Genomic DNA, 19,657 nt, shown 5'->3' on the forward strand with positions numbered 1-19,657 from the left:
CATTTTTTCAACTTTTTCAAGGTTTGATTTTTCAAAGTTTTCAAAGTTTGAGTTTTCAAAGATTGAGTTTTCAAAGTTTGATTTTTCAAAGTTTTCAAAGTTTCATTTTTTCAACGTTTTCAAGGTTTGATTTTTCAAAGTTTTCAAAGTTTAATTTTTTCAACGTTTTCAACGTTTTCAAGGTTTGATTTTTCAAAGTTTTCAAAGTTTCATTTTTCAGTTTTCTGTTTCATTTTTCAAAGTTTTCAACTTCATTTTTCCACAGTGCCGCTGACAAGTCAAGAAGCTGAAAAGTGCCGCTTTTCGTCGCCTACGGCCACACCACCCTGATAGTGTCTGATCTCGTCTGATCTCAGAAGCGATACAGGGTCGGGCCTGATTAGTACCTGGATGGGAGAACGCCTGGGAATACCAGGTGTCGTAGGCTTTTTAAAGTTTTCAACTTTATTTTGCCACAGCATCGCCGACAAGTCATGGAGCCAAAAGGTGCTGCTATTCATCGCCTATAGCCACACTACCCTGAAAGTGCCTGCTCTCGTCTGATCTGTGAAGTGATACAGGGTCAGCCCTGGTTTGTACCTGGATGGGAGACCGCCTGAGAAGTTTTTAAAGTTTCGTTTATTCAACTTTTTCAAGGTTTGACTTTTTAAAGTTTTCAAAGTTTGAGTTTTCAAAGTTTTCAAAGTTTAATTTTTCAAAGTTTTCAAAGTTTAATTTTTTCAATGTTTTCAAAGTTTGATTTTTCAAAGTTTTTAAATTTTCATTTGTTCAACGTTTTCAAGGTTTGATTTTTCAAAGTTTGAGTTTTCAAAGTGAGTTTTCAAAGTTTGAGTTTTCAAATTTTGAGTTTTCAAAGTTTGAGTTTTCAAAGTTTGAGTTTTCAAAGTTTGAGTTTTCAAAGTTTTCAAAGTTTTCAAAGTTTTCAAAGTTTTCAAAGTTTAATTTTTCAAAGTTTTCAAAGTTTAATTTTTTCAATGTTTTCAAAGTTTGATTTTTCAAAGTTTTTAAAGTTTCATTTTTTCAATGTTTTCAAGGTTTGATTTTTCAGTTTTCAAAGTTTGAGTTTTCAAAGTTTGAGTTTTCAAAGTTTGAGTTTTCAAAGTTTGAGTTTTCAAAGTTTGAGTTTTCAAAGTTTGAGTTTTCAAAGTTTTCAAAGTTTAATTTTTCAAAGTTTTCAAAGTTTAATTTTTTCAATGTTTTCAAAGTTTGATTTTTCAAAGTTTTCAAAGTTTGATTTTTCAAAGTTTTTAAAGTTTCATTTTTTCAACTTTTTCAAGGTTTGATTTTTCAAAGTTTTCAAAGTTTGAGTTTTCAAAGTTTGATTTTTCAAAGTTTTCAAAGTTTCATTTTTTCAACGTTTTCAAGGTTTGATTTTTCAAAGTTTTCAAAGTTTCATTTTTTCAACGTTTTCAACGTTTTCAAGGTTTGATTTTTCAAAGTTTTCAAAGTTTCATTTTTCAGTTTTCTGTTTCATTTTTCAAAGTTTTCAACTTCATTTTTCCACAGTGCCGCTGACAAGTCAAGAAGCTGAAAAGTGCCGCTTTTCGTCGCCTACGGCCACACCACCCTGATAGTGTCTGATCTCAGAAGTGATACAGAGTCAGGCCTGGTTAGTACCTGGATGGGAGACCGCCTGGGAATACCAGGTGTCGTAGGCTTTTCAAAGTTTTCAACTTTATTTTGCCACAGCATCGCCAACAAGTCATGGAGCCAAAAGGTGCTACAGTACATCGACTATAGCCACACTACCCTGAAAGTGCCTGCGCTTGTCTGATCTGTGAAGAGATACAGGGTCAGGCCTGGTTAGTACCTGGATGGGAGACCGCCTGAGAAGTTTTCAAAGCTTCGTTTTTTCAACTTTTTCAAGGTTTGATTTTTTAAAGTTTTCAAAGTTTGAGTTTTCAAAGTTTGACTTTTCAAACTTTTCAAAGTTTAATTTTTCAAAGTTTTCAAAGTTTAATTTTTTCAAAGTTTTCAAAGTTAGATTTTTCAAAGTTTTCAAAGTTTCATTTTTTAAACGTTTTTAAGGTTTGATTTTTCAAAGTTTTCCACTTTGTGTCTTTGTGATTCCTCCTCGCTGTTTTCAAGTTTAATTTTTCAAAGTTTTTAAAGTTTCATTTTCTCAACGTTTTCAAGGTTTGATTTTTCAAATTTTCAAAGTTTCATTTTTTCAACGTTTTCAACGTTTTCAAGGTTTGATTTTTCAAAGTTTTCAAAGTTTAATTTTTCAGTTTTCTGTTTCATTTTTCAAAGTTTTCAACTTCATTTTTCCACAGTGCCGCTGACAAGTCAAGAAGCCGAAAAGTGCCGCTGTTCATTGCCTATGGCCACACCACCCTGAAAGTGCCTGATCTCGTCTTATCTCAGAAGCGATACAGGGTCGGGCCTGATTAGTACCTGGATGGGAGAACGCCTGGGAATACCAGGTGTCGTAGGCTTTTTAAAGTTTTCAACTTTATTTTGCCACAGCATCGCCGACAAGTCATGGAGCCAAAAGGTGCTGCTATTCATCGCCTATAGCCACACTACCCTGAAAGTGCCTGCTCTCGTCTGATCTGTGAAGTGATAGAGGGTCAGCCCTGGTTTGTACCTGGATGGGAGACCGCCTGAGAAGTTTTCAAAGTTTCATTTATTCAACTTTTTCAAGGTTTGACTTTTTAAAGTTTTCAAAGTTTGAGTTTTCAAAGTTTTCAAAGTTTAATTTTTCAAAGTTTTCAAAGTTTAATTTTTTCAATGTTTTCAAAGTTTGATTTTTCAAAGTTTTCAAAGGTTGATTTTTCAAAGTTTTTAAATTTTCATTTGTTTAACGTTTTCAAGGTTTGATTTTTCAAAGTTTGAGTTTTCAAAGTGAGTTTTCAAAGTTTGAGTTTTCAAATTTTGAGTTTTCAAAGTTTGAGTTTTCAAAGTTTGAGTTTTCAAAGTTTGAGTTTTCAAAGTTTGAGTTTTCAAAGTTTGAGTTTTCAAAGTTTGAGTTTTCAAAGTTTTCAAAGTTTAATTTTTCAAAGTTTTCAAAGTTTAATTTTTTCAATGTTTTCAAAGTTTGATTTTTCAAAGTTTTTAAAGTTTCATTTTTTCAATGTTTTCAAGGTTTGATTTTTCAAAGTTTTCAAAGTTTGAGTTTTCAAAGTTTGAGTTTTCAAAGTTTGAGTTTTCAAAGTTTGAGTTTTCAAAGTTTGAGTTTTCAAAGTTTTCAAAGTTTAATTTTTCAAAGTTTTCAAAGTTTAATTTTTTCAATGTTTTCAAAGTTTGATTTTTCAAAGTTTTCAAAGTTTGATTTTTCAAAGTTTTTAAAGTTTCATTTTTTCAACTTTTTCAAGGTTTGATTTTTCAAAGTTTGAGTTTTCAAAGTGAGTTTTCAAAGTTTGAGTTTTCAAATTTTGAGTTTTCAAAGTTTGAGTTTTCAAAGTTTGAGTTTTCAAAGTTTGAGTTTTCAAAGTTTGAGTTTTCAAAGTTTGAGTTTTCAAAGTTTGAGTTTTCAAAGTTTTCAAAGTTTAATTTTTCAAAGTTTTCAAAGTTTAATTTTTTCAATGTTTTCAAAGTTTGATTTTTCAAAGTTTTTAAAGTTTCATTTTTTCAATGTTTTCAAGGTTTGATTTTTCAAAGTTTTCAAAGTTTGAGTTTTCAAAGTTTGAGTTTTCAAAGTTTGAGTTTTCAAAGTTTGAGTTTTCAAAGTTTTCAAAGTTTAATTTTTCAAAGTTTTCAAAGTTTAATTTTTTCAATGTTTTCAAAGTTTGATTTTTCAAAGTTTTCAAAGTTTGATTTTTCAAAGTTTTTAAAGTTTCATTTTTTCAACTTTTTCAAGGTTTGATTTTTCAAAGTTTTCAAAGTTTGAGTTTTCAAAGATTGAGTTTTCAAAGTTTGATTTTTCAAAGTTTTCAAAGTTTCATTTTTTCAACGTTTTCAAGGTTTGATTTTTCAAAGTTTTCAAAGTTTAATTTTTTCAACGTTTTCAACGTTTTCAAGGTTTGATTTTTCAAAGTTTTCAAAGTTTCATTTTTCAGTTTTCTGTTTCATTTTTCAAAGTTTTCAACTTCATTTTTCCACAGTGCCGCTGACAAGTCAAGAAGCTGAAAAGTGCCGCTTTTCGTCGCCTACGGCCACACCACCCTGATAGTGTCTGATCTCGTCTGATCTCAGAAGCGATACAGGGTCGGGCCTGATTAGTACCTGGATGGGAGAACGCCTGGGAATACCAGGTGTCGTAGGCTTTTTAAAGTTTTCAACTTTATTTTGCCACAGCATCGCCGACAAGTCATGGAGCCAAAAGGTGCTGCTATTCATCGCCTATAGCCACACTACCCTGAAAGTGCCTGCTCTCGTCTGATCTGTGAAGTGATACAGGGTCAGCCCTGGTTTGTACCTGGATGGGAGACCGCCTGAGAAGTTTTTAAAGTTTCGTTTATTCAACTTTTTCAAGGTTTGACTTTTTAAAGTTTTCAAAGTTTGAGTTTTCAAAGTTTTCAAAGTTTAATTTTTCAAAGTTTTCAAAGTTTAATTTTTTCAATGTTTTCAAAGTTTGATTTTTCAAAGTTTTCAAAGGTTGATTTTTCAAAGTTTTTAAATTTTCATTTGTTTAACGTTTTCAAGGTTTGATTTTTCAAAGTTTGAGTTTTCAAAGTGAGTTTTCAAAGTTTGAGTTTTCAAATTTTGAGTTTTCAAAGTTTGAGTTTTCAAAGTTTGAGTTTTCAAAGTTTGAGTTTTCAAAGTTTGAGTTTTCAAAGTTTGAGTTTTCAAAGTTTGAGTTTTCAAAGTTTTCAAAGTTTAATTTTTCAAAGTTTTCAAAGTTTAATTTTTTCAATGTTTTCAAAGTTTGATTTTTCAAAGTTTTTAAAGTTTCATTTTTTCAATGTTTTCAAGGTTTGATTTTTCAAAGTTTTCAAAGTTTGAGTTTTCAAAGTTTGAGTTTTCAAAGTTTGAGTTTTCAAAGTTTGAGTTTTCAAAGTTTGAGTTTTCAAAGTTTTCAAAGTTTAATTTTTCAAAGTTTTCAAAGTTTAATTTTTTCAATGTTTTCAAAGTTTGATTTTTCAAAGTTTTCAAAGTTTGATTTTTCAAAGTTTTTAAAGTTTCATTTTTTCAACTTTTTCAAGGTTTGATTTTTCAAAGTTTGAGTTTTCAAAGTGAGTTTTCAAAGTTTGAGTTTTCAAATTTTGAGTTTTCAAAGTTTGAGTTTTCAAAGTTTGAGTTTTCAAAGTTTGAGTTTTCAAAGTTTGAGTTTTCAAAGTTTGAGTTTTCAAAGTTTGAGTTTTCAAAGTTTTCAAAGTTTAATTTTTCAAAGTTTTCAAAGTTTAATTTTTTCAATGTTTTCAAAGTTTGATTTTTCAAAGTTTTTAAAGTTTCATTTTTCAATGTTTTCAAGGTTTGATTTTTCAAAGTTTTCAAAGTTTGAGTTTTCAAAGTTTGAGTTTTCAAAGTTTGAGTTTTCAAAGTTTGAGTTTTCAAAGTTTTCAAAGTTTAATTTTTCAAAGTTTTCAAAGTTTAATTTTTTCAATGTTTTCAAAGTTTGATTTTTCAAAGTTTTCAAAGTTTGATTTTTCAAAGTTTTTAAAGTTTCATTTTTTCAACTTTTTCAAGGTTTGATTTTTCAAAGTTTTCAAAGTTTGAGTTTTCAAAGATTGAGTTTTCAAAGTTTGATTTTTCAAAGTTTTCAAAGTTTCATTTTTTCAACGTTTTCAAGGTTTGATTTTTCAAAGTTTTCAAAGTTTAATTTTTTCAACGTTTTCAACGTTTTCAAGGTTTGATTTTTCAAAGTTTTCAAAGTTTCATTTTCAGTTTTCTGTTTCATTTTCAAAGTTTTCAACTTCATTTTTCCACAGTGCCGCTGACAAGTCAAGAAGCTGAAAAGTGCCGCTTTTCGTCGCCTACGGCCACACCACCCTGATAGTGTCTGATCTCGTCTGATCTCAGAAGCGATACAGGGTCGGGCCTGATTAGTACCTGGATGGGAGAACGCCTGGGAATACCAGGTGTCGTAGGCTTTTTAAAGTTTTCAACTTTATTTTGCCACAGCATCGCCGACAAGTCATGGAGCCAAAAGGTGCTGCTATTCATCGCCTATAGCCACACTACCCTGAAAGTGCCTGCTCTCGTCTGATCTGTGAAGTGATACAGGGTCAGCCCTGGTTTGTACCTGGATGGGAGACCGCCTGAGAAGTTTTTAAAGTTTCGTTTATTCAACTTTTTCAAGGTTTGACTTTTTAAAGTTTTCAAAGTTTGAGTTTTCAAAGTTTTCAAAGTTTAATTTTTCAAAGTTTTCAAAGTTTAATTTTTTCAATGTTTTCAAAGTTTGATTTTTCAAAGTTTTTAAATTTTCATTTGTTCAACGTTTTCAAGGTTTGATTTTTCAAAGTTTGAGTTTTCAAAGTGAGTTTTCAAAGTTTGAGTTTTCAAATTTTGAGTTTTCAAAGTTTGAGTTTTCAAAGTTTGAGTTTTCAAAGTTTGAGTTTTCAAAGTTTTCAAAGTTTTCAAAGTTTTCAAAGTTTTCAAAGTTTTCAAAGTTTAATTTTTCAAAGTTTTCAAAGTTTAATTTTTTCAATGTTTTCAAAGTTTGATTTTTCAAAGTTTTTAAAGTTTCATTTTTTCAATGTTTTCAAGGTTTGATTTTTCAGTTTTCAAAGTTTGAGTTTTCAAAGTTTGAGTTTTCAAAGTTTGAGTTTTCAAAGTTTGAGTTTTCAAAGTTTGAGTTTTCAAAGTTTGAGTTTTCAAAGTTTTCAAAGTTTAATTTTTCAAAGTTTTCAAAGTTTAATTTTTTCAATGTTTTCAAAGTTTGATTTTTCAAAGTTTTCAAAGTTTGATTTTTCAAAGTTTTTAAAGTTTCATTTTTTCAACTTTTTCAAGGTTTGATTTTTCAAAGTTTTCAAAGTTTCATTTTTTCAACGTTTTCAAAGTTTGATTTTTCAAAGTTTTCAAAGTTTCATTTTTTCAACGTTTTCAAGGTTTGATTTTTCAAAGTTTTCAAAGTTTCATTTTTCAAAGTTTCATTTTTTCAACGTTTTCAAGGTTTGATTTTTCAAAGTTTTCAAAGTTTCATTTTTCAGTTTTCAGTTTCATTTTTCAAAGTTTTCAACTTCATTTTTCCACAGTGCCGCTGACAAGTCAAGAAGCCGAAAAGTGCCGCCATTCGTCGCCTACGGCCACACCACCCTGAAAGTGTCTGATCTCAGAAGTGATACAGGGTCGGGCCTGGTTAGTACCTGGATGGGAGACCGCCTGGGAATACCAGGTGTCGTAGGCTTTTCAAAGTTTTCAACTTTATTTTGCCACAGCATCGCCTACAAGTCATGGAGCCAAAAGGTGCTGCTACTCATCGCCTATAGCCACACTACCCTGAAAGTGCATGCTCTCATCTGATCTGTGAAGAGATACAGGGTCAGGCCTAGTTAGTACCTGGATGGGAGACCGCCTGAGAAGTTTTCAAACCTTTGTTTTTTCAACTTTTTCAAGGTTTGATTTTTTAAAGTTTTCAAAGTTTGAGTTTTCAAAGTTTGAGTTTTCAAAGTTTTCAAAGTTTAATTTTTCAAAGTTTTCAAAGTTAAATTTTTTCAAAGTTTTCAAAGTTTGATTGTTCAAAGTTTTCAAAGTTTCATTTTTCAAAGTTTTCAAAGTTTCATTTTTTCAAAGTTTTCAACTTTGTGTCTTTGTGATTCCTCCTCGCTGTTTTCAAGTTTAATTTTTCAAAGTTTTTAAAGTTTCATTTTTTCAACGTTTTCAAGGTTTGATTTTTCAAAGTTTTCAAAGTTTCATTTTTTCAACGTTTTCAACGTTTTCAAGGTTTGATTTTTCAAAGTTTTCAAAGTTTCATTTTTCAGTTTTCTGTTTCATTTTTCAAAGTTTTCAACTTCATTTTTCCACAGTGCCGCTGACAAGTCAAGAAGCCGAAAAGTGCCGCTGTTCATCGCCTATGGCCACACCACCCTGAAAGTGCCTGATCTTGTCTGATCTCAGAAGCGATACAGGGTCGGGCCTGGTTAGTACCTGGATGGGAGAACGCCTGGGAATACCAGGTGTCGTAGGCTTTTCAAAGTTTTCAACTTTATTTTGCCACAGCATCGCCGACAAGTCATGGAGCCAAAAGGTGCTGCTATTCATCGCCTATAGCCACACTACCCTGAAAGTGCCTGCTCTCGTCTGATCTGTGAAGTGATACAGGGTCAGGCCTGGTTAGTACCTGGATGGGAGACCGCCTGAGAAGTTTTCAAAGTTTCATTTATTCAACTTTTTCAAGGTTTGATTTTTTAAAGTTTTCAAAGTTTGAGTTTTCAAACTTTCAGTTTTCAATGTTTAATTTTTTCAAAGTTTTCAAAGTTTGATTTTTCAAAATTTTCAAAGTTTTATTTTTCAAAGTTTTTAAATTTTCATTTGTTTAACGTTTTCAAGGTTTGATTTTTCAAAGTTTGAGTTTTCAAAGTGAGTTTTCAAAGTTTGAGTTTTCAAATTTTGAGTTTTCAAAGTTTGAGTTTTCAAAGTTTGAGTTTTCAAAGTTTGAGTTTTCAAAGTTTGAGTTTTCAAAGTTTGAGTTTTCAAAGTTTTCAAAGTTTAATTTTTCAAAGTTTTCAAAGTTTAATTTTTTCAATGTTTTCAAAGTTTGATTTTTCAAAGTTTTTAAAGTTTCATTTTTTCAATGTTTTCAAGGTTTGATTTTTCAAAGTTTTCAAAGTTTGAGTTTTCAAAGTTTGAGTTTTCAAAGTTTGAGTTTTCAAAGTTTGAGTTTTCAAAGTTTGAGTTTTCAAAGTTTGAGTTTTCAAAGTTTTCAAAGTTAAATTTTTCAAAGTTTTCAAAGTTTAATTTTTTCAATGTTTTCAAAGTTTGATTTTTCAAAGTTTTCAAAGTTTGATTTTTCAAAGTTTTTTAAAGTTTCATTTTTTCAACTTTTTCAAGGTTTGATTTTTCAAAGTTTTCAAAGTTTGAGTTTTCAAAGATTGAGTTTTCAAAGTTTGATTTTTCAAAGTTTTCAAAGTTTCATTTTTTCAACGTTTTCAAGGTTTGATTTTTCAAAGTTTTCAAAGTTTAATTTTTTCAACGTTTTCAACGTTTTCAAGGTTTGATTTTTCAAAGTTTTCAAAGTTTCATTTTTCAGTTTTCTGTTTCATTTTTCAAAGTTTTCAACTTCATTTTTCCACAGTGCCGCTGACAAGTCAAGAAGCTGAAAAGTGCCGCTTTTCGTCGCCTACGGCCACACCACCCTGATAGTGTCTGATCTCGTCTGATCTCAGAAGCGATACAGGGTCGGGCCTGATTAGTACCTGGATGGGAGAACGCCTGGGAATACCAGGTGTCGTAGGCTTTTTAAAGTTTTCAACTTTATTTTGCCACAGCATCGCCGACAAGTCATGGAGCCAAAAGGTGCTGCTATTCATCGCCTATAGCCACACTACCCTGAAAGTGCCTGCTCTCGTCTGATCTGTGAAGTGATACAGGGTCAGCCCTGGTTTGTACCTGGATGGGAGACCGCCTGAGAAGTTTTTAAAGTTTCGTTTATTCAACTTTTTCAAGGTTTGACTTTTTAAAGTTTTCAAAGTTTGAGTTTTCAAAGTTTTCAAAGTTTAATTTTTCAAAGTTTTCAAAGTTTAATTTTTCAATGTTTTCAAAGTTTGATTTTTCAAAGTTTTCAAAGGTTGATTTTTCAAAGTTTTAAATTTTCATTTGTTTAACGTTTTCAAGGTTTGATTTTTCAAAGTTTGAGTTTTCAAAGTGAGTTTTCAAAGTTTGAGTTTTCAAATTTTGAGTTTTCAAAGTTTGAGTTTTCAAAGTTTGAGTTTTCAAAGTTTGAGTTTTCAAAGTTTGAGTTTTCAAAGTTTGAGTTTTCAAAGTTTGAGTTTTCAAAGTTTTCAAAGTTTAATTTTTCAAAGTTTTCAAAGTTTAATTTTTTCAATGTTTTCAAAGTTTGATTTTTCAAAGTTTTTAAAGTTTCATTTTTTCAATGTTTTCAAGGTTTGATTTTTCAAAGTTTTCAAAGTTTGAGTTTTCAAAGTTTGAGTTTTCAAAGTTTGAGTTTTCAAAGTTTGAGTTTTCAAAGTTTGAGTTTTCAAAGTTTTCAAAGTTTAATTTTCAAAGTTTTCAAAGTTTAATTTTTTCAATGTTTTCAAAGTTTGATTTTTCAAAGTTTTCAAAGTTTGATTTTTCAAAGTTTTTAAAGTTTCATTTTTTCAACTTTTTCAAGGTTTGATTTTTCAAAGTTTGAGTTTTCAAAGTGAGTTTTCAAAGTTTGAGTTTTCAAATTTTGAGTTTTCAAAGTTTGAGTTTTCAAAGTTTGAGTTTTCAAAGTTTGAGTTTTCAAAGTTTGAGTTTTCAAAGTTTGAGTTTTCAAAGTTTGAGTTTTCAAAGTTTTCAAAGTTTAATTTTTCAAAGTTTTCAAAGTTTAATTTTTTCAATGTTTTCAAAGTTTGATTTTTCAAAGTTTTTAAAGTTTCATTTTTTCAATGTTTTCAAGGTTTGATTTTTCAAAGTTTTCAAAGTTTGAGTTTTCAAAGTTTGAGTTTTCAAAGTTTGAGTTTTCAAAGTTTGAGTTTTCAAAGTTTTCAAAGTTTAATTTTTCAAAGTTTTCAAAGTTTAATTTTTTCAATGTTTTCAAAGTTTGATTTTTCAAAGTTTTCAAAGTTTGATTTTTCAAAGTTTTTAAAGTTTCATTTTTTCAACTTTTTCAAGGTTTGATTTTTCAAAGTTTTCAAAGTTTGAGTTTTCAAAGATTGAGTTTTCAAAGTTTGATTTTTCAAAGTTTTCAAAGTTTCATTTTTTCAACGTTTTCAAGGTTTGATTTTTCAAAGTTTTCAAAGTTTAATTTTTTCAACGTTTTCAACGTTTTCAAGGTTTGATTTTTCAAAGTTTTCAAAGTTTCATTTTTCAGTTTTCTGTTTCATTTTTCAAAGTTTTCAACTTCATTTTTCCACAGTGCCGCTGACAAGTCAAGAAGCTGAAAAGTGCCGCTTTTCGTCGCCTACGGCCACACCACCCTGATAGTGTCTGATCTCGTCTGATCTCAGAAGCGATACAGGGTCGGGCCTGATTAGTACCTGGATGGGAGAACGCCTGGGAATACCAGGTGTCGTAGGCTTTTTAAAGTTTTCAACTTTATTTTGCCACAGCATCGCCGACAAGTCATGGAGCCAAAAGGTGCTGCTATTCATCGCCTATAGCCACACTACCCTGAAAGTGCCTGCTCTCGTCTGATCTGTGAAGTGATACAGGGTCAGCCCTGGTTTGTACCTGGATGGGAGACCGCCTGAGAAGTTTTTAAAGTTTCGTTTATTCAACTTTTTCAAGGTTTGACTTTTTAAAGTTTTCAAAGTTTGAGTTTTCAAAGTTTTCAAAGTTTAATTTTTCAAAGTTTTCAAAGTTTAATTTTTTCAATGTTTTCAAAGTTTGATTTTTCAAAGTTTTTAAATTTTCATTTGTTCAACGTTTTCAAGGTTTGATTTTTCAAAGTTTGAGTTTTCAAAGTGAGTTTTCAAAGTTTGAGTTTTCAAATTTTGAGTTTTCAAAGTTTGAGTTTTCAAAGTTTGAGTTTTCAAAGTTTGAGTTTTCAAAGTTTGAGTTTTCAAAGTTTTCAAAGTTTTCAAAGTTTTCAAAGTTTTCAAAGTTTTCAAAGTTTAATTTTTCAAAGTTTTCAAAGTTTAATTTTTCAATGTTTTCAAAGTTTGATTTTTCAAAGTTTTTAAAGTTTCATTTTTTCAATGTTTTCAAGGTTTGATTTTTCAGTTTTCAAAGTTTGAGTTTTCAAAGTTTGAGTTTTCAAAGTTTGAGTTTTCAAAGTTTGAGTTTTCAAAGTTTGAGTTTTCAAAGTTTGAGTTTTCAAAGTTTTCAAAGTTTAATTTTTCAAAGTTTTCAAAGTTTAATTTTTTCAATGTTTTCAAAGTTTGATTTTTCAAAGTTTTCAAAGTTTGATTTTTCAAAGTTTTTAAAGTTTCATTTTTTCAACTTTTTCAAGGTTTGATTTTTCAAAGTTTTCAAAGTTTGAGTTTTCAAAGTTTGATTTTTCAAAGTTTTCAAAGTTTCATTTTTTCAACGTTTTCAAGGTTTGATTTTTCAAAGTTTTCAAAGTTTCATTTTTTCAACGTTTTCAACGTTTTCAAGGTTTGATTTTTCAAAGTTTTCAAAGTTTCATTTTTCAGTTTTCTGTTTCATTTTTCAAAGTTTTCAACTTCATTTTTCCACAGTGCCGCTGACAAGTCAAGAAGCTGAAAAGTGCCGCTTTTCGTCGCCTACGGCCACACCACCCTGATAGTGTCTGATTTCAGAAGTGATACAGAGTCAGGCCTGGTTAGTACCTGGATGGGAGACCGCCTGGGAATACCAGGTGTCGTAGGCTTTTCAAAGTTTTCAACTTTATTTTGCCACAGCATCGCCAACAAGTCATGGAGCCAAAAGGTGCTACAGTACATCGACTATAGCCACACTACCCTGAAAGTGCCTGCGCTTGTCTGATCTGTGAAGAGATACAGGGTCAGGCCTGGTTAGTACCTGGATGGGAGACCGCCTGAGAAGTTTTCAAAGCTTCGTTTTTTCAACTTTTTCAAGGTTTGATTTTTTAAAGTTTTCAAAGTTTGAGTTTTCAAAGTTTGACTTTTCAAACTTTTCAAAGTTTAATTTTTCAAAGTTTTCAAAGTTTAATTTTTTCAAAGTTTTCAAAGTTAGATTTTTCAAAGTTTTCAAAGTTTCATTTTTTAAACGTTTTTAAGGTTTGATTTTTCAAAGTTTTCCACTTTGTGTCTTTGTGATTCCTCCTCGCTGTTTTCAAGTTTAATTTTTCAAAGTTTTTAAAGTTTCATTTTCTCAACGTTTTCAAGGTTTGATTTTTCAAATTTTCAAAGTTTCATTTTTTCAACGTTTTCAACGTTTTCAAGGTTTGATTTTTCAAAGTTTTCAAAGTTTAATTTTTCAGTTTTCTGTTTCATTTTTCAAAGTTTTCAACTTCATTTTTCCACAGTGCCGCTGACAAGTCAAGAAGCCGAAAAGTGCCGCTGTTCATTGCCTATGGCCACACCACCCTGAAAGTGCCTGATCTCGTCTTATCTCAGAAGCGATACAGGGTCGGGCCTGATTAGTACCTGGATGGGAGAACGCCTGGGAATACCAGGTGTCGTAGGCTTTTTAAAGTTTTCAACTTTATTTTGCCACAGCATCGCCGACAAGTCATGGAGCCAAAAGGTGCTGCTATTCATCGCCTATAGCCACACTACCCTGAAAGTGCCTGCTCTCGTCTGATCTGTGAAGTGATACAGGGTCAGCCCTGGTTTGTACCTGGATGGGAGACCGCCTGAGAAGTTTTCAAAGTTTCATTTATTCAACTTTTTCAAGGTTTGACTTTTTAAAGTTTTCAAAGTTTGAGTTTTCAAAGTTTTCAAAGTTTAATTTTTCAAAGTTTTCAAAGTTTAATTTTTTCAATGTTTTCAAAGTTTGATTTTTCAAAGTTTTCAAAGGTTGATTTTTCAAAGTTTTTAAATTTTCATTTGTTTAATGTTTTCAAGGTTTGATTTTTCAAAGTTTGAGTTTTCAAAGTGAGTTTTCAAAGTTTGAGTTTTCAAATTTTGAGTTTTCAAAGTTTGAGTTTTCAAAGTTTGAGTTTTCAAAGTTTGAGTTTTCAAAGTTTGAGTTTTCAAAGTTTTCAAAGTTTAATTTTTCAAAGTTTTCAAAGTTTAATTTTTTCAATGTTTTCAAAGTTTGATTTTTCAAAGTTTTTAAAGTTTCATTTTTTCAATGTTTTCAAGGTTTGATTTTTCAAAGTTTTCAAAGTTTGAGTTTTCAAAGTTTGAGTTTTCAAAGTTTGAGTTTTCAAAGTTTGAGTTTTCAAAGTTTTCAAAGTTTAATTTTTCAAAGTTTTCAAAGTTTAATTTTTTCAATGTTTTCAAAGTTTGATTTTTCAAAGTTTTCAAAGTTTGATTTTTCAAAGTTTTCAAAGTTTGATTTTTCAAAGTTTTTAAAGTTTCATTTTTTCAACTTTTTCAAGGTTTGATTTTTCAAAGTTTTCAAAGTTTGAGTTTTCAAAGATTGAGTTTTCAAAGTTTGATTTTTCAAAGTTTTCAAAGTTTCATTTTTTCAACGTTTTCAAGGTTTGATTTTTCAAAGTTTTCAAAGTTTAATTTTTTCAACGTTTTCAACGTTTTCAAGGTTTGATTTTTCAAAGTTTTCAAAGTTTCATTTTTCAGTTTTCTGTTTCATTTTTCAAAGTTTTCAACTTCATTTTTCCACAGTGCCGCTGACAAGTCAAGAAGCTGAAAAGTGCCGCTTTTCGTCGCCTACGGCCACACCACCCTGATAGTGTCTGATCTCGTCTGATCTCAGAAGCGATACAGGGTCGGGCCTGATTAGTACCTGGATGGGAGAACGCCTGGGAATACCAGGTGTCGTAGGCTTTTTAAAGTTTTCAACTTTATTTTGCCACAGCATCTGCCACAGCATCGCCGACAAGTCATGGAGCCAAAAGGTGCTGCTATTCATCGCCTATAGCCACACTACCCTGAAAGTGCCTGCTCTCGTCTGATCTGTGAAGTGATACAGGGTCAGCCCTGGTTTGTACCTGGATGGGAGACCGCCTGAGAAGTTTTTAAAGTTTCGTTTATTCAACTTTTTCAAGGTTTGACTTTTTAAAGTTTTCAAAGTTTGAGTTTTCAAAGTTTTCAAAGTTTAATTTTTCAAAGTTTTCAAAGTTTAATTTTTTCAATGTTTTCAAAGTTTGATTTTTCAAAGTTTTTAAATTTTCATTTGTTCAACGTTTTCAAGGTTTGATTTTTCAAAGTTTGAGTTTTCAAAGTGAGTTTTCAAAGTTTGAGTTTTCAAATTTTGAGTTTTCAAAGTTTGAGTTTTCAAAGTTTGAGTTTTCAAAGTTTGAGTTTTCAAAGTTTGAGTTTTCAAAGTTTTCAAAGTTTTCAAAGTTTTCAAAGTTTAATTTTTCAAAGTTTTCAAAGTTTAATTTTTTCAATGTTTTCAAAGTTTGATTTTTCAAAGTTTTTAAAGTTTCATTTTTTCAATGTTTTCAAGGTTTGATTTTTCAGTTTTCAAAGTTTGAGTTTTCAAAGTTTGAGTTTTCAAAGTTTGAGTTTTCAAAGTTTGAGTTTTCAAAGTTTTCAAAGTTTAATTTTTCAAAGTTTTCAAAGTTTAATTTTTTCAATGTTTTCAAAGTTTGATTTTTCAAAGTTTTCAAAGTTTGATTTTTCAAAGTTTTTAAAGTTTCATTTTTTCAACTTTTTCAAGGTTTGATTTTTCAAAGTTTTCAAAGTTTTCAAAGTTTGAGTTTTCAAAGTTTGAGTTTTCAAAGTTTGAGTTTTCAAAGTTTGAGTTTTCAAAGTTTGAGTTTTCAAAGTTTGAGTTTTCAAAGTTTGAGTTTTCAAAGTTTGATTTTTCAAAGTTTTCAAAGTTTCATTTTTTCAACGTTTTCAAGGTTTGATTTTTCAAAGTTTTCAAAGTTTCATTTTTCAGTTTTCTGTTTCATTTTTCAAAGTTTTCAACTTCATTTTTCCACAGTGCCGCTGACAAGTCAAGAAGCTGAAAAGTGCCGCTTTTCGTCGCCTACGGCCACACCACCCTGATAGTGTCTGATCTCAGAAGTGATACAGAGTCAGGCCTGGTTAGTACCTGGATGGGAGACCGCCTGGGAATACCAGGTGTCGTAGGCTTTTCAAAGTTTTCAACTTTATTTTGCCACAGCATTGCAAACAAGTCATGGAGCCAAAAGGTGCTACAGTACATCGACTATAGCCACACTACCCTGAAAGTGCCTGCGCTTGTCTGATCTGTGAAGAGATACAGGGTCAGGCCTGGTTAGTACCTGGATGGGAGACCGCCTGAGAAGTTTTCAAAGCTTCGTTTTTTCAACTTTTTCAAGGTTTGATTTTTTAAAGTTTTCAAAGTTTGAGTTTTCAAAGTTTGAGTTTTCAAAGTTTGACTTTTCAAAGTTTGACTTTTCAAAGTTTTCAAAGTTTAATTTTTCAAAGTTTTCAAAGTTTAATTTTTTCAAAGTTTTCAAAGTTAGATTTTTCAATGTTTTCAAAGTTTCATTTTTTAAACGTTTTTAAGGTTTGATTTTTCAAAGTTTTCCACTTTGTGTCTTTGTGATTCCTCCTCGCTGTTTTCAAGTTTAATTTTTCAAAGTTTTCAAAGTTTAATTTTTTCAACGTTTTCAAAGTTTGATTTTTCAAAGTTTTCAAAGTTTGATTTTTCAAAGTTTTTAAAGTTTCATTTTCTCAACGTTTTCAAGGTTTGATTTTTCAAATTTTCAAAGTTTCATTTTTTCAACGTTTTCAACGTTTTCAAGGTTTGATTTTTCAAAGTTTTCAAAGTTTAATTTTTCAGTTTTCTGTTTCATTTTTCAAAGTTTTCAACTTTATTTTTCCACAGTGCCGCTGACAAGTCAAGAAGCCGAAAAGTGCCGCTGTTCATCGCCTACGGCCACACCACCCTGAAAGTGCCTGATCTCGTCTTATCTCAGAAGCGATACAGGGTCGGGCCTGATTAGTACCTGGATGGGAGAACGCCTGGGAATACCAGGTGTCGTAGGCTTTTTAAAGTTTTCAACTTTATTTTGCCACAGCATCGCCGACAAGTCATGGAGCCAAAAGGTGCTGCTATTCATCGCCTATAGCCACACTACCCTGAAAGTGCCTGCTCTCGTCTGATCTGTGAAGTGATACAGGGTCAGCCCTGGTTTGTACCTGGATGGGAGACTGCCTGAGAAGCTTTCAAAGCTTCGTTTTTTCAACTTTTTCAAGGTTTGATTTTTTAAAGTTTGAGTTTTCAAACTTTGAGTTTTCAAAGTTTTCAAACTTTAATTTTTCAAAGTTTTCAAACTTTAATTTTTCAAAGTTTTCAAAGTTTAATTTTTAAATTTTCAAAGTTTCATTTTTCAAAGTTTTCAACTTCATTTTTCACAGTGCCGGTGACAAGTCAAGAAGCCGAATGGTGCTGCCTTTCATCGCCTATGGCCACACCACTTTTCATAAACTTTTCAAAATTTTCAACTTTATTTTGCCAGAGCATCGCCGACAAGTCATGGAGCCGAAAAGGTGCTGCTGTTCATCGCCTATGGCCACACCACCCTTAAAGTGCCAGATCTCGTCTGATCTCTGAAGCGATACAGGGTCGGGCCTGGTTAGTATCTGGATGGGAGACCACCTGGGAATACCAGGTGTCATAGGCTTTGACAAGTTTTCAAGGTTTTTAATATTTTCAAGGTTTGATTTTTCAAAGTTTGAGTTTTCAAAGTTTTCAAAGTTTCATTTTTCAAAGTTTTCAAAGTTTCAGTTTTTTCAAACTTTTCAATGTTTTCAAAGTTTCATTTTCCAAAGTTTTCAAAGTTTCAGTTTTTTCAAAGTTTTCAACGTTTTCAAAGTTTCATTTTTCAAAGTTTTCTAAGTCTCTTTGTTTTAGTTGTTAAAAAAAAATTCTTTTTTCAAGTTTTCAGTTTCATTTTATCAACGTTTATAAAATTTCATTTTTCAAAGTTTTTTGAAAATTTCATTTTTTAAACGTTTTCAAAGTTTTCAAGGTTTGATTTTCAAAGTTTGAGTTTTAAAAGTTTTCAAAGTTTGAGTTTTCAAAGTTTTCAAAGTTTCATTTTTCTATTTTCAAAGTTTCATTTTTCAAAGTTTTCAACTTCATTTTTCCACAGTGCCGGTGACAAGTCAAGAAGCTGAACGGTGCTGCCTTTCATCGCCTATGGCCACACCACCCGGAAAGTGCCAGATCTCTGAAGCGATACAGGGTAGGGCCTGGTTAGTACTTGGATGGAAGACCGGCCTGGGAATACCAGGTGTCATAGGCTTTGCCAATTTTTCAAAGTTTTCAACTTTATTTTGCCACAGCATCGCCGACAAGTCATGGAGCCGAAAAGGTGCTGCTGTTCATCGCCTATGGCCACACCACCCTTAAAGTGCCAGATCTCGTCTGATCTCTGAAGCGATACAGGGTCGGCCTGGTTAGTATCTGGATGGGAGACCGCCTGGGAATACCAGCTGTCATAGGCTTTGACAATTTTTCAGAGTTTTCAACTTTATTTTGCCACAGCATCGCCGACAAGTCATGGAGCCGAAAAGGTGCTGCTGTTCGTCGCCTATGGCTACACCACCCTGAAAGTGCCAGATCTCGTCTGATCTCTGAAGCGATACAGGGTCGGGCCTGGTTAGTACCTGGATGATGGACCACCTGGGAGTACCAGGTGTTGTAGGCTTTTCAACTTTTGACATTTTTTCAAAGTTTTCCACTTTGTGTCTTTGTGATTCCTCCTCGCTGTTTTCAAGTTTAATTTTTCAAAATTTTCAAAGTTTCATCTTTTTCAACGTTTTCAACGTTTAAATTTTTCAAGATTTTCATTATTTTCAAGGTTTGATTTTTCAAAGTTTTCAAAGTTTAATTTTTCAAAGTTTACAAAGTTTCATTTTTTTCAAAGTTTTCAATGTTTTCAAAGTTTGATTTTTCAAAGGTTTCAAAGTTTGATTTTTCAAAGTTTTCAAACTTTATTTTTTTTTAAAGTTTTCAAAGTTTCAATTTTTTCAAAGTTTTCAAAGTTTAAGTTTTTTCAAACTTTTCAAAGTTTCATTTTTTCAAAGTTTTCAACGTTTTCAAAGTTTCATTTTTGAAAGTTTTCTAAGTTTCTTTTTTTAAGTTTTTAAAAATTTGTTTTTTTCAAGTTTTCAGTTTCATTTTATCAAAGATCATAAAATTTCATTTTTTAAAGTTTTCAAAATTTCATTTTTTCAACGTTTTCAAAGTTTTCAAGGTTTGATTTTCAAGGTTTGAGTTTTCAAAGTTTTCAAAGTTTGAGTTTTCAAAGTTTTCAAAGTTTGAGTTTTCAAAGTTTTCAAAGTTTGAGTTTTCAATCTTTTAAAAGTTTAATTTTTCAATTTTCAAAGTTTCATTTTTCAAAGTTTTCAACTTCATTTTTCCACAGTGCCGGTGACAAGTCAAGAAGCCGAATGGTGCTGCTGTTCATCGCCTATGGCCACACCACCCTGAATGTGCCAGATCTCTGAAGCAATACAGGGTAGGGCCTGTTTAGTACCTGGATGGGAGACCGCCTGGGAATACCAGGTGTCATAGGCTTTTCAAAGTTTTTAACTTTATTTTGCCACAGTATCGCCGACAAGTCATGGAGCCGAAAGGTGCTGCTGTTCATTGCCTATGGCCACACCACCCTGAAAGTGCCAGATCTCGTCTGATCTCTGAAGTGATACAGGGTCAGGCCTGGTTAGTACCTGGATGGGTGACTGCCTAGGAATACCAGTTGTCATAGGCTTTGCCAATTTTTCAAAGTTTTCAACTTTATTTTGCCACAGCATCGCCGACAAGTCATGGAGCCGAAAGGTACTGTTGTTCATTGCCTATGGCCACACCGCCCTGTAAGTTCCAGATCTCGTCTGATCTCTGAAACGATACAGGGTTGGTACGTGGATGGGAGACTGCCTGGGAATACCAGCTGTGGTAGGCATTTCAACTTTTGACATTTTTTCAAAGTTTTCCACTTCGTGTCTTTGTGATTCCTCCTCTCTGTTTTCAAGTTTAATTTTTCAAAGTTTTCAACGTTTCATTTTTTCACCGTTTTCAACGTTTCATATTTACAACGTTTTTAATATTTTCAAGGTTTGATTTTTCAAAGTTTTCAAAGTTTGTTTTCAAAGTTTTCAAAGTTTCATTGTTCAAAGTTTTCAAAGTAAAATTTTTTCAAAGTTTTTAA

The 19,657-nt window shown here is 31.6% G+C and overlaps 18 pseudogenes; all 18 read left to right on the forward strand.

Moving 5' to 3' along the window:
* Window positions 1-308: 308 nt before the first annotated feature.
* On the forward strand, window positions 309-427 carry LOC121398395 (annotated as a pseudogene).
* A 1,122-nt stretch (window positions 428-1,549) lies between these two features.
* On the forward strand, window positions 1,550-1,658 carry LOC121398462 (annotated as a pseudogene).
* A 661-nt stretch (window positions 1,659-2,319) lies between these two features.
* LOC121398417 lies at window positions 2,320-2,438 on the forward strand (annotated as a pseudogene).
* Window positions 2,439-4,089: 1,651 nt separating this feature from the next.
* LOC121398397 lies at window positions 4,090-4,208 on the forward strand (annotated as a pseudogene).
* A 1,648-nt stretch (window positions 4,209-5,856) lies between these two features.
* LOC121398398 lies at window positions 5,857-5,975 on the forward strand (annotated as a pseudogene).
* A 1,147-nt stretch (window positions 5,976-7,122) lies between these two features.
* On the forward strand, window positions 7,123-7,231 carry LOC121398432 (annotated as a pseudogene).
* A 662-nt stretch (window positions 7,232-7,893) lies between these two features.
* On the forward strand, window positions 7,894-8,012 carry LOC121398394 (annotated as a pseudogene).
* A 1,149-nt stretch (window positions 8,013-9,161) lies between these two features.
* Window positions 9,162-9,280, forward strand: LOC121398399 (annotated as a pseudogene).
* Window positions 9,281-10,928: 1,648 nt separating this feature from the next.
* LOC121398400 lies at window positions 10,929-11,047 on the forward strand (annotated as a pseudogene).
* Window positions 11,048-12,962: 1,915 nt separating this feature from the next.
* Window positions 12,963-13,081, forward strand: LOC121398418 (annotated as a pseudogene).
* A 1,145-nt stretch (window positions 13,082-14,226) lies between these two features.
* Window positions 14,227-14,345, forward strand: LOC121398401 (annotated as a pseudogene).
* A 1,151-nt stretch (window positions 14,346-15,496) lies between these two features.
* LOC121398463 lies at window positions 15,497-15,605 on the forward strand (annotated as a pseudogene).
* A 764-nt stretch (window positions 15,606-16,369) lies between these two features.
* Window positions 16,370-16,488, forward strand: LOC121398408 (annotated as a pseudogene).
* A 518-nt stretch (window positions 16,489-17,006) lies between these two features.
* On the forward strand, window positions 17,007-17,125 carry LOC121398386 (annotated as a pseudogene).
* Window positions 17,126-17,833: 708 nt separating this feature from the next.
* LOC121398438 lies at window positions 17,834-17,951 on the forward strand (annotated as a pseudogene).
* An 84-nt stretch (window positions 17,952-18,035) lies between these two features.
* On the forward strand, window positions 18,036-18,154 carry LOC121398409 (annotated as a pseudogene).
* Window positions 18,155-18,917: 763 nt separating this feature from the next.
* Window positions 18,918-19,026, forward strand: LOC121398439 (annotated as a pseudogene).
* Window positions 19,027-19,100: 74 nt separating this feature from the next.
* LOC121398421 lies at window positions 19,101-19,219 on the forward strand (annotated as a pseudogene).
* Window positions 19,220-19,657: the final 438 nt, after the last annotated feature.

Source organism: Xenopus laevis, chromosome 9_10L (assembly GCF_017654675.1).
Source record: "Xenopus laevis strain J_2021 chromosome 9_10L, Xenopus_laevis_v10.1, whole genome shotgun sequence".
Lineage (NCBI taxonomy): Eukaryota > Metazoa > Chordata > Amphibia > Anura > Pipidae > Xenopus > Xenopus laevis.